Genomic DNA, 8,230 nt, shown 5'->3' with positions numbered 1-8,230 from the left:
AGCGATGAGGGCTCCCCTCAGCCTCCTCTGCTCCAGGCTGAACCCCCCCAGCTCCCCCAGCCGCTCCCCAGCAGCCTGGGGCTCCAGACCCCTCCCCAGCTCCGCTGCCCTTCTCTGGACACGCTCCAGCCCCCCTAGGTCCTTCGGGGAGGGAGGGGCCCAACACTGAACACACTATTTGAGGCATAAATTTCCACAACAAGAGTCCAATACCAGGCACTTGGGCTTGTGATTCCACTACAGGATGAGGTCCAACACAAGAAGAGAGAGTTTTAATTCCAACAAAATCACCTTTGATAACAGCAGATAACAGTAGAGTTGTCAGAAAAATACTAGTAAGTAAATTAAATTTTTCAGCATGCTCTGGAATACCAGGAGTTTCCTTTTGCCACTGAAATCATGCCCACCATGTGCGCAAACCTTCACATTTTAATAAGAAGGAAACTTCTACTTTCTATTAGAAATCCCTCCAATGCAGAAATTCCCAGCAAAGAACAAAGACAATTCTGTGTCCTTGGAAACAAGATATTGCTTTGGGTGCAAGTAACTGACATGGGATGTGGGACTGGCAAAAATGAAGAGACTGAAATAATTAGGTTTTTTATTAAAATATGTTTCTTTGATGCTCAGCTGTATAAAGAATGGTGTGAATGTTTATACACTATAATTGCTTCTTCCTCCTTCTCTCACACGTACATCCACAACATGCACAGCTCTGTTTGTTTTAAATATCTTGGCATAACCACACTGTGCAGGTTGGACTTCAAAGTCTTATGAATTGGTCACTTGCATCTTTCAGTGGGATTTGGCTCAAAACCTTTGCAATCAGTTCAGAACTAAATGCTCCCATGACTGAATCAGGAAAAGTGTTGTTCCCTCCCTCCAACACTTTTAAACTACAACTGGCTTTAAGAACTTGCAGCCAGACATGGATACAGAGATGGATATTGTTATTATTCCCCCTCTGTCAAGCTATACCTCAAGCAAGAATTCTGTATTTGGGCTCCCTTCCCATTTTCAAGCCAGTATTAAAAATGAACAAAACATTTAGAAGCAATTTAACTTTTATTTCCTTCCTTATCACTTCTTTCCTTCTTTAGCCCACATTAATTTCAAATATTTCCTGTATTTCTACACTGCTGCCTGATTGTCTTTTTTATTTTCTCTTGCTTCTCCACCTCTTCTCTAACACTTTCGATCATCCATTTCCCTTCCAATTTTTTTTCTGTCTATTAGCTTTTTTTCTGTATCTCACAGCATTTCCCAGGACAACAGCTCTACACTCTTGGTTCTTCTAATTTTTATTTTACCCTCTCAATACTTTGCTCTCTTTCCCCAGTTTTCTCCTCCTCTCCTGTAGGATACTGTACAAGAAATATGTATTTTTAATGCCATACAGCAGAGAACATCCTTCAAGAGGCAAAGATAATGTAAGATTATATGCAAATAGGAAAGTTGGGACAGAGATGAAATTAAATGAACTCAGTATGTGGGTGAATCAGAGAGATTTTAAGGTTTCATTCTTTTTCATCATGCTTTGAAACCTTTTATCTTTTTTTTGTTTCTGCCCCTTTCACTTGTCTATTGATTTTAAATATCTTTTCTACCTTTTTTTCACAGGAATTCTTGTCTCTTGCCATTTTCCTGGACTCCAAACCTACCAGCAAGGAAATCTCAGCCCTCTGCAAAACCCCAGCTCAAAATGGAAGAAAGAAAAACTGTCTTTAAAAAAAAAGCAAACTTAAAATATTACAGAGTGGGTGAGCTCTTGTGGAGGAAATCTGAGCTTACTGTTAGCAATAGTGTGGGTAAAATAATCAGGAACTAAATACTAACTTTTTTCATAAGTGTATTTTACATGTGTTGGTTTTTTTTTTTCCTGCTTTATCCTTAGGGAAATTAAGAATGGCAGAAAAGAAAAAATTGGCTGCCCTGAGGAAACAACAGATAATCTCAGATAACAGTTGAGGTTTTATGCATATCCAGCCAAAACTAATCTTCTAATTTTTATGGCTTACCAAACATTAAAGACAATATCGGACAATTTTTAATGTATAAGCGACAAACGTGTAAATGGACAAAATTTCAGGTATTAAATTTTTCTCTAAGAGAGAAGTCAGAGCTTTATGACTGTAGGAGATTGCAGTAAATTTATTTCACATAGAGTATAATAACTACCTCATCAGATCATTCTAGAATCTGAAAGTTCAGAGAAACAGAAATTTCAAAGCCTCTGACACCACTACTTGAACTATCCCTTAGAGTCCTACTAGCAAAACTAGTGGCAAATCCACACCAGCATGTTTTTCTCAAATGGATAATTAAGGTGTTTTCTGTGATGCTTCTTTGTTGTAATTACTGAGCTTATGAAGAAAATTTCATGAGCAGATTTTTATCAATTAAATTGTTACTTTAAGCAACAAAGATCAGAACATTCATACTTAGGACTAACATTCTGTCTCTAACTTACCTAATTATATGCAGGCATTTCAATAAGTGTGGCATAAAAAATCACCCATTTAATATTTCAGTACAACAAGCCAGTTTTTAATTGGTAACTGAAACTTTAAGGTGGTCTCTGGATGAGACTTATAGCACAGGCTTTTGTACCTGACTTTTTTTTTTTTTAATTTTGCTGCACACAAGTAAATAGTGGCCAAAACGTGGGAGGCAAAGACAGTGTATAATTATGTATAAGACATTAGCAAAACAATAGTGATCCAAATTTCAAATGTTATTTTGAAATTATTTTACGACTGGAATGCATAAATGAAGTTGAAAATGGCCTTCTGTGAACTGGCATTAAGTTAATAGAAGGACAATGGCCCACAGTTTGCGATGCACATGGGTTCAGTTTTTATTTTTTAGGTACTTAAAGTACCTTAAACACCCCTCTTGCAAGAAGCTATTAATAAGCCATTCATTGAAGGCATGGAGGATACTTATGCACGTATAGTGAGGTTCGTAAATGGTAGCAGAATAAGGGAAGCATAATCTGATTTACCTTGCAATCCTAACTCTGTTGCCTTCCGTAGAGTTAACTCCTGAGGAGCAAATGGGAGTAGTGGGAAATCAAACCCTGTATATGACCTTTTACAGTAAATAAAAAACCTGTGACAAACCCAGCTATGCTAGAAAGGGGGCAAGATTATATCACAGTGACCAACTCACCATTTCAGTCTAACAGCCACTGCTTTTTTATGTCAGTTTTCCATTCTGGTTTGGAGTCTGGAGGGAGTGAAACTGCATGGGCTAATTTTAAAATCATCCTGTTAGTCCCAGTTGGTGGGATTATCCTGTGAGATTTCCTTATTTCGGAAAAAGAGAATGAACTGAAAGGGTGAAAATAGAAATTTAAGAAATTAAAAAATTAAAACCTCGTGTCATAAAATAAATATATATTTATATTTCATAAATAATAGCTTGGAGGATACCAGAAAAGCCTTCCTGTAAGTATAGGATGTGATGGGTACGTTCTTATATTTTCCAAGTAAAAGGATTATACAAATAATTTAGCTCCCAAATTATTTTGCAAAAGCTGCAAAGATTAAAGATCATTTCACCTACACAGCTGCCATCTCATTTAAATTTGCATCCAATCTACAGTAATTATGAATACACACACACTCATGCACACATACACTGTAGCTATCTACTATACTAGATTGAAAAAAGATCCCTTATAATGAAATCTTTACACGCTTCTATGAGAAGCTACAAAACTGAAGAAAAGGATCCATCAGGGTGCATTGTTTCGCCTTTCAGAGGGGGTACTAAATACTGACAAATACTTTTCTTCCTAAGAGGAAGAAATAAGTGAAATTAATTCAGTTTTGAACATTCGTTTCAGAAAAGATGACAGATTTCTGTATGTAGACATCAGCCCACTTTTGCTGTGCATGGGATGACCTTCAATTGAACTGTGGAAAGTAAATGGCAGGAAAGTTTCCTGAAAAAGTTTAGTGAGGATATAAGAGATTAATGAATGTATTTGTGTTGGACACTCTCCCCTGTATAGCATACTCAGAGTGATAGAATCATGTTATTTATTGTATTTTTCAGATCATTTGCAATGTTAATTTATATGAGTTTGATATCGCTTTTGTCTTTTAGTTGTGTGTTATTCTGAGAAATCCCTGGGGAAGGAAAGGATTTATATGCTTTGTGTACACATTCTGCAGACTAAGCACTCTGGCATAATTATTTTTGGCACTCACTAACTGATTAAAACATCCAATTTAACTCATGATCAGTAAGATTAAACCTTTTTAATATACCTCAAAAGTAAATTATCATTTGCTACTCAAACATCCCTTTCTGCACATGTCCCCAATAAAGCTGTTCTTTTTTTCGTTAACGTACCTTTTAACGAGGATTCCCTTTTATTTCTTCCTCTGGGCAAAACTGCCTTATCCTTTATAGAGAGGTAGGAACAAAGATGAGATGGAAGCTGACTGTGCAACTACATGGGTTTCTAATGTCATACCAATTATAAGTCACTCTTTTTGTGTGTGTGTGTGTGTTCTGTACAGACTCAGCTGTTAAAGAAAACACATCCCTGCTTTGTGTTTACTTGATGTACAGATAAATGTCAGCAGTTAGGAGGAAATAATATTTGAAAAAAAATCATTTGCATGACTCAGAATAAAATTGTGCAGGCTCTTATTTCATTTGGCAATAGCTTTTTTTTAGGATACGTTACATTTTAATTTTGCAACAAGGCCTATTTAACAGCACATTCAAACCGTGCTTCAGCACTAGAACTTGGAGGGAAGAAAAATAGTGGCTCCTAAAGAATGACAGACCCTCTGTTGCCCTGAATTAGAAAGAAAATACTGTTTGCAGAGCCCACACCAGGATGGGCACCCACATAAGCATTGCTGAAAATAAGAAATACACCAGGCTCCTTGGCCACCACAGATATTGTGCTCTCCTCAGCTAGGACCAGAATGGAAGTCTCGGACACCCACAGGACGGAGGTCATAAACTTAACAGAATATGGTGATTGTGTAGATTTTTCAGCCTGTTAGCCACCTGTATTTGGTCCAATTATCTCAGAATGATGTATCTGTGGGTGAAGAAGCCTAGCTTTAGAGAAATCTGTTCAGCCTCGCTTTATTCCTTATGTGATGCCACCGATATGATGCCACCAATCCAAGCTATTATTGCCAATGCAGCTCTCTGAAAGAGTTGCATCTAACCCGCAGTAAAGATACTTCTGTGATCAATGCTCCTAATATTTCAAAATTGAGGTGGTTAAAGTTGGGCAACAATTCAGAAAATGTTCAATGTGGAATAAGTCAATGCAAAATTAAGCACCAACTTTTAAGCGAGCTGCTGTATCTGTTTCCCTTGTTTGTCTTTCCACACAGAAAAGGGTTGTCATAGAAGCAAGCTATCTTCAGGGTTTTAGAAACTCTGAAAAATAACTCTTTGTGTCTGATAAAACAAAACCAAACCAAAGGAAACAGCTTCTGAGACAGCAGCTCCAGGCAGCTTTCCATGCCAAGTCAAGTTCATTAGGGGGCTGCACCCTCGGCAGTGATGCAATACTCCATTACCCTCTGCTTTACCTGATTTATTTCAAGCACAGGAAGAAAAGTCAAGATTGGACACAGAAGGAGACAATTGATTTTGGCCTGTTGTGGCTGCGTTTACACGTCGAGGTGCCTTCTGGTCTAGTTGCTGAAGGGGAAACAAGTACAAATGTCTCGGCCTTGGCTGTTAGGGTCTGATTATAAGCACTGTGCTAGAGAATTCATGGATTATTCATGTGTAATTACAGATAGCTATTGTGCTCTTTTAAATCATCCCTATGGCCCATTATGGCCCATAACAACTGAAATAGCAATTGTCATAGTAAGGTTTGGGCTCTGTCATAGAGTGTAGGCTCTAATCAATAATGATGAATGGTAAAATTTAGCATCAAGCAGGAGAAAGTCTAGTTGCCTCCCGCCATAAATCTGTACAAATACCAAGCCGTGCAGCTGCTGGATCTGGAAATTTAAAAGGCAACACTCTCCCTCCACCCCCTACACACGCACCTCTATAAAAGTTGAAAAAGGAGAAATGTGCAATATGTCAATTCTAATAATCCACATGCTGTTAAGACACTTTTCTATTTATTCAAAGCGGGGTGAACCCTAGGTTGTTTTCAAGGTCAATTCCAGGTGAAAGGGGGGTCATCTGGAGGCCACCTCGGCTCCCATGCAGGTCAATAACGCCTCCTCGCTGCCCCAGAAGACAAGCTGCTCACACCCAATCAATCCACCAACGCTGCCGCGGCACCCAGCGTAATGAACAGTGAATAAATGTAACCTATCATCACAAAACATGCTTTTTAAGTACCTTCCCTTTTCATGTAAAACCTCTCGCTGTCAAATTCTACATTCACTCATCCAGCAGTGAGTAGCAAAAGTGAGAAATCAGGCTCTCATTGGGGTTGGTAAAAGGTCATTGCTGACAGACACGGAGGTTAAACTGCCGAGTTAAAATACTGTTCATTACCCACTGCAGCTTTTTGCTAACTACACTTCTTTGTGTTACAGTCAAGCAGTACATCAATATGCCCCTCCTCCTAATTCATTAGCAATTGTTGAATTGTACAGAAGGGGGAAAAAGAAGGATTGATCTTTTATATGTATTTTTTTTTTTCCTTTTCCGTGTCAGATACTTTTACATCTTTATCCACTCGGTATTAAATACTCTGCTCACAGACTACGCTGTCTGCTTGCGATGAACAGTCATCATTATGGGTACAATTCCTGAAGGCAGAGCCGGCCAGTTCGTCTGAAACCCCAAAGGTCTGGGGCTGCTCAAGCGATGGATTCTTTTCTCTTACCCTTTTTATTAATTGCCCTTTGCATAGTGACATCTGTATATCAATAAACTTGAAATTTCGCGCTGCCACTATGTCATATTGAAACAGGTTTGAAGTACAAATCAAGGAAAAAAATTACCCTCCTGCAGATGAAGTAAAAATGGTTAAAAACAGACGTAATGTGCTAAATTGATATCTAGCTTAGATAAAATGCCTATGACCTGTTCATGCTGGCTGGGTTAGATCTCTATCAAACACTATCCTCAGTGTAGATCTCAAGACAGTCCCTAATCTAATATTTTATTAAGAAATGTTTAATGTCTGCATTTTTTCCACGATTAAAGAATTTTGATGTATCCAAAAGAGCCATTTAGAGCAGCAAGGAATCATTGGAGTTCAAATGGAAACAGCAGTGAAGGTTTCATTTGTACCAAAGGCAGTGATTCAGTGGGAATTCTTAACAGTTGAGACCAATTTCCCAAAATGAAATTCCATTCTTTGATTAATTAATAAGTAGATGGGATTCCCTTTATTGAAATGCAAAGCTTTTGTATTTAAAGATAGCCATCTTAAAAAAATAATCTCACAGTGCAATAGAAAAATTATCTCTAATAATGAATAAAATAAAGGTTTATTTACATGCACGCTACAACAATAATTTGACTCAACAAATTACCATTATCTATTTAAATCTTTAAAAAATGCATTCAGAGATTTCTTCAGGAAAATATATCTTTTTTTTTTCTCCTGTATGCTTTCTCTCTCAGTGGGACTGAAAATAAAATGTTATGACTTAAATCACAAGAGGCTAACATCATTTTTAGCAACAAGGGCTGCATAATTTCAAGACTATGAGTGAGTGGCTGACTTTAACTAAAATGTTTCAGTTCTGTGCGTATATAGGTACATAAATAATTCAGAATTAATCCCTGCAGAGGGGACAATGGGAATCGTAAATTATCCATGTGCCGTCCTCAACATTAGAGGCAATGAACCTATAGTAACAAACTATGAGTGTTACTCATTACATACATTTCACAGACACCTTAACCTTTTGAATATTAATTTCCCTCTGCAGCTTGTAGCTAGGCGGCATAATTTTTTTTCCTTTCCTTTCCTTGCTTCTTTCTGTGCCTTCATTCTTTCTCTCTCTCTCTCTTTTTAACCTTTCCTGAACAACATATCAGTTAAGCTATTGAGTGGGTTGTGAATACTGAAGGAATATTGATTCTTTTTCTAACTAAATAGTTACCGGAAAGCATTTTTTTAAAAGCTAGATTGTTGTTTCAGTAATATTACATGCAGCACTTTATGTACTCAGAGATTAGGTATGTGTAAAATACCAGCTTGGCTATTTGATGCAGCCTGATGCATGTAAATCCATGGTTCATGGCTACCTCTAAACACCAG

This window comes from Egretta garzetta, unplaced genomic scaffold, assembly GCF_000687185.1.
Source record: "Egretta garzetta isolate BGI_Z169 unplaced genomic scaffold, ASM68718v1 scaffold12, whole genome shotgun sequence".
Lineage (NCBI taxonomy): Eukaryota > Metazoa > Chordata > Aves > Pelecaniformes > Ardeidae > Egretta > Egretta garzetta.
The sequence above is the reverse complement of the archived record's forward strand: the minus strand, read 5'-3'. Positions refer to the sequence as shown.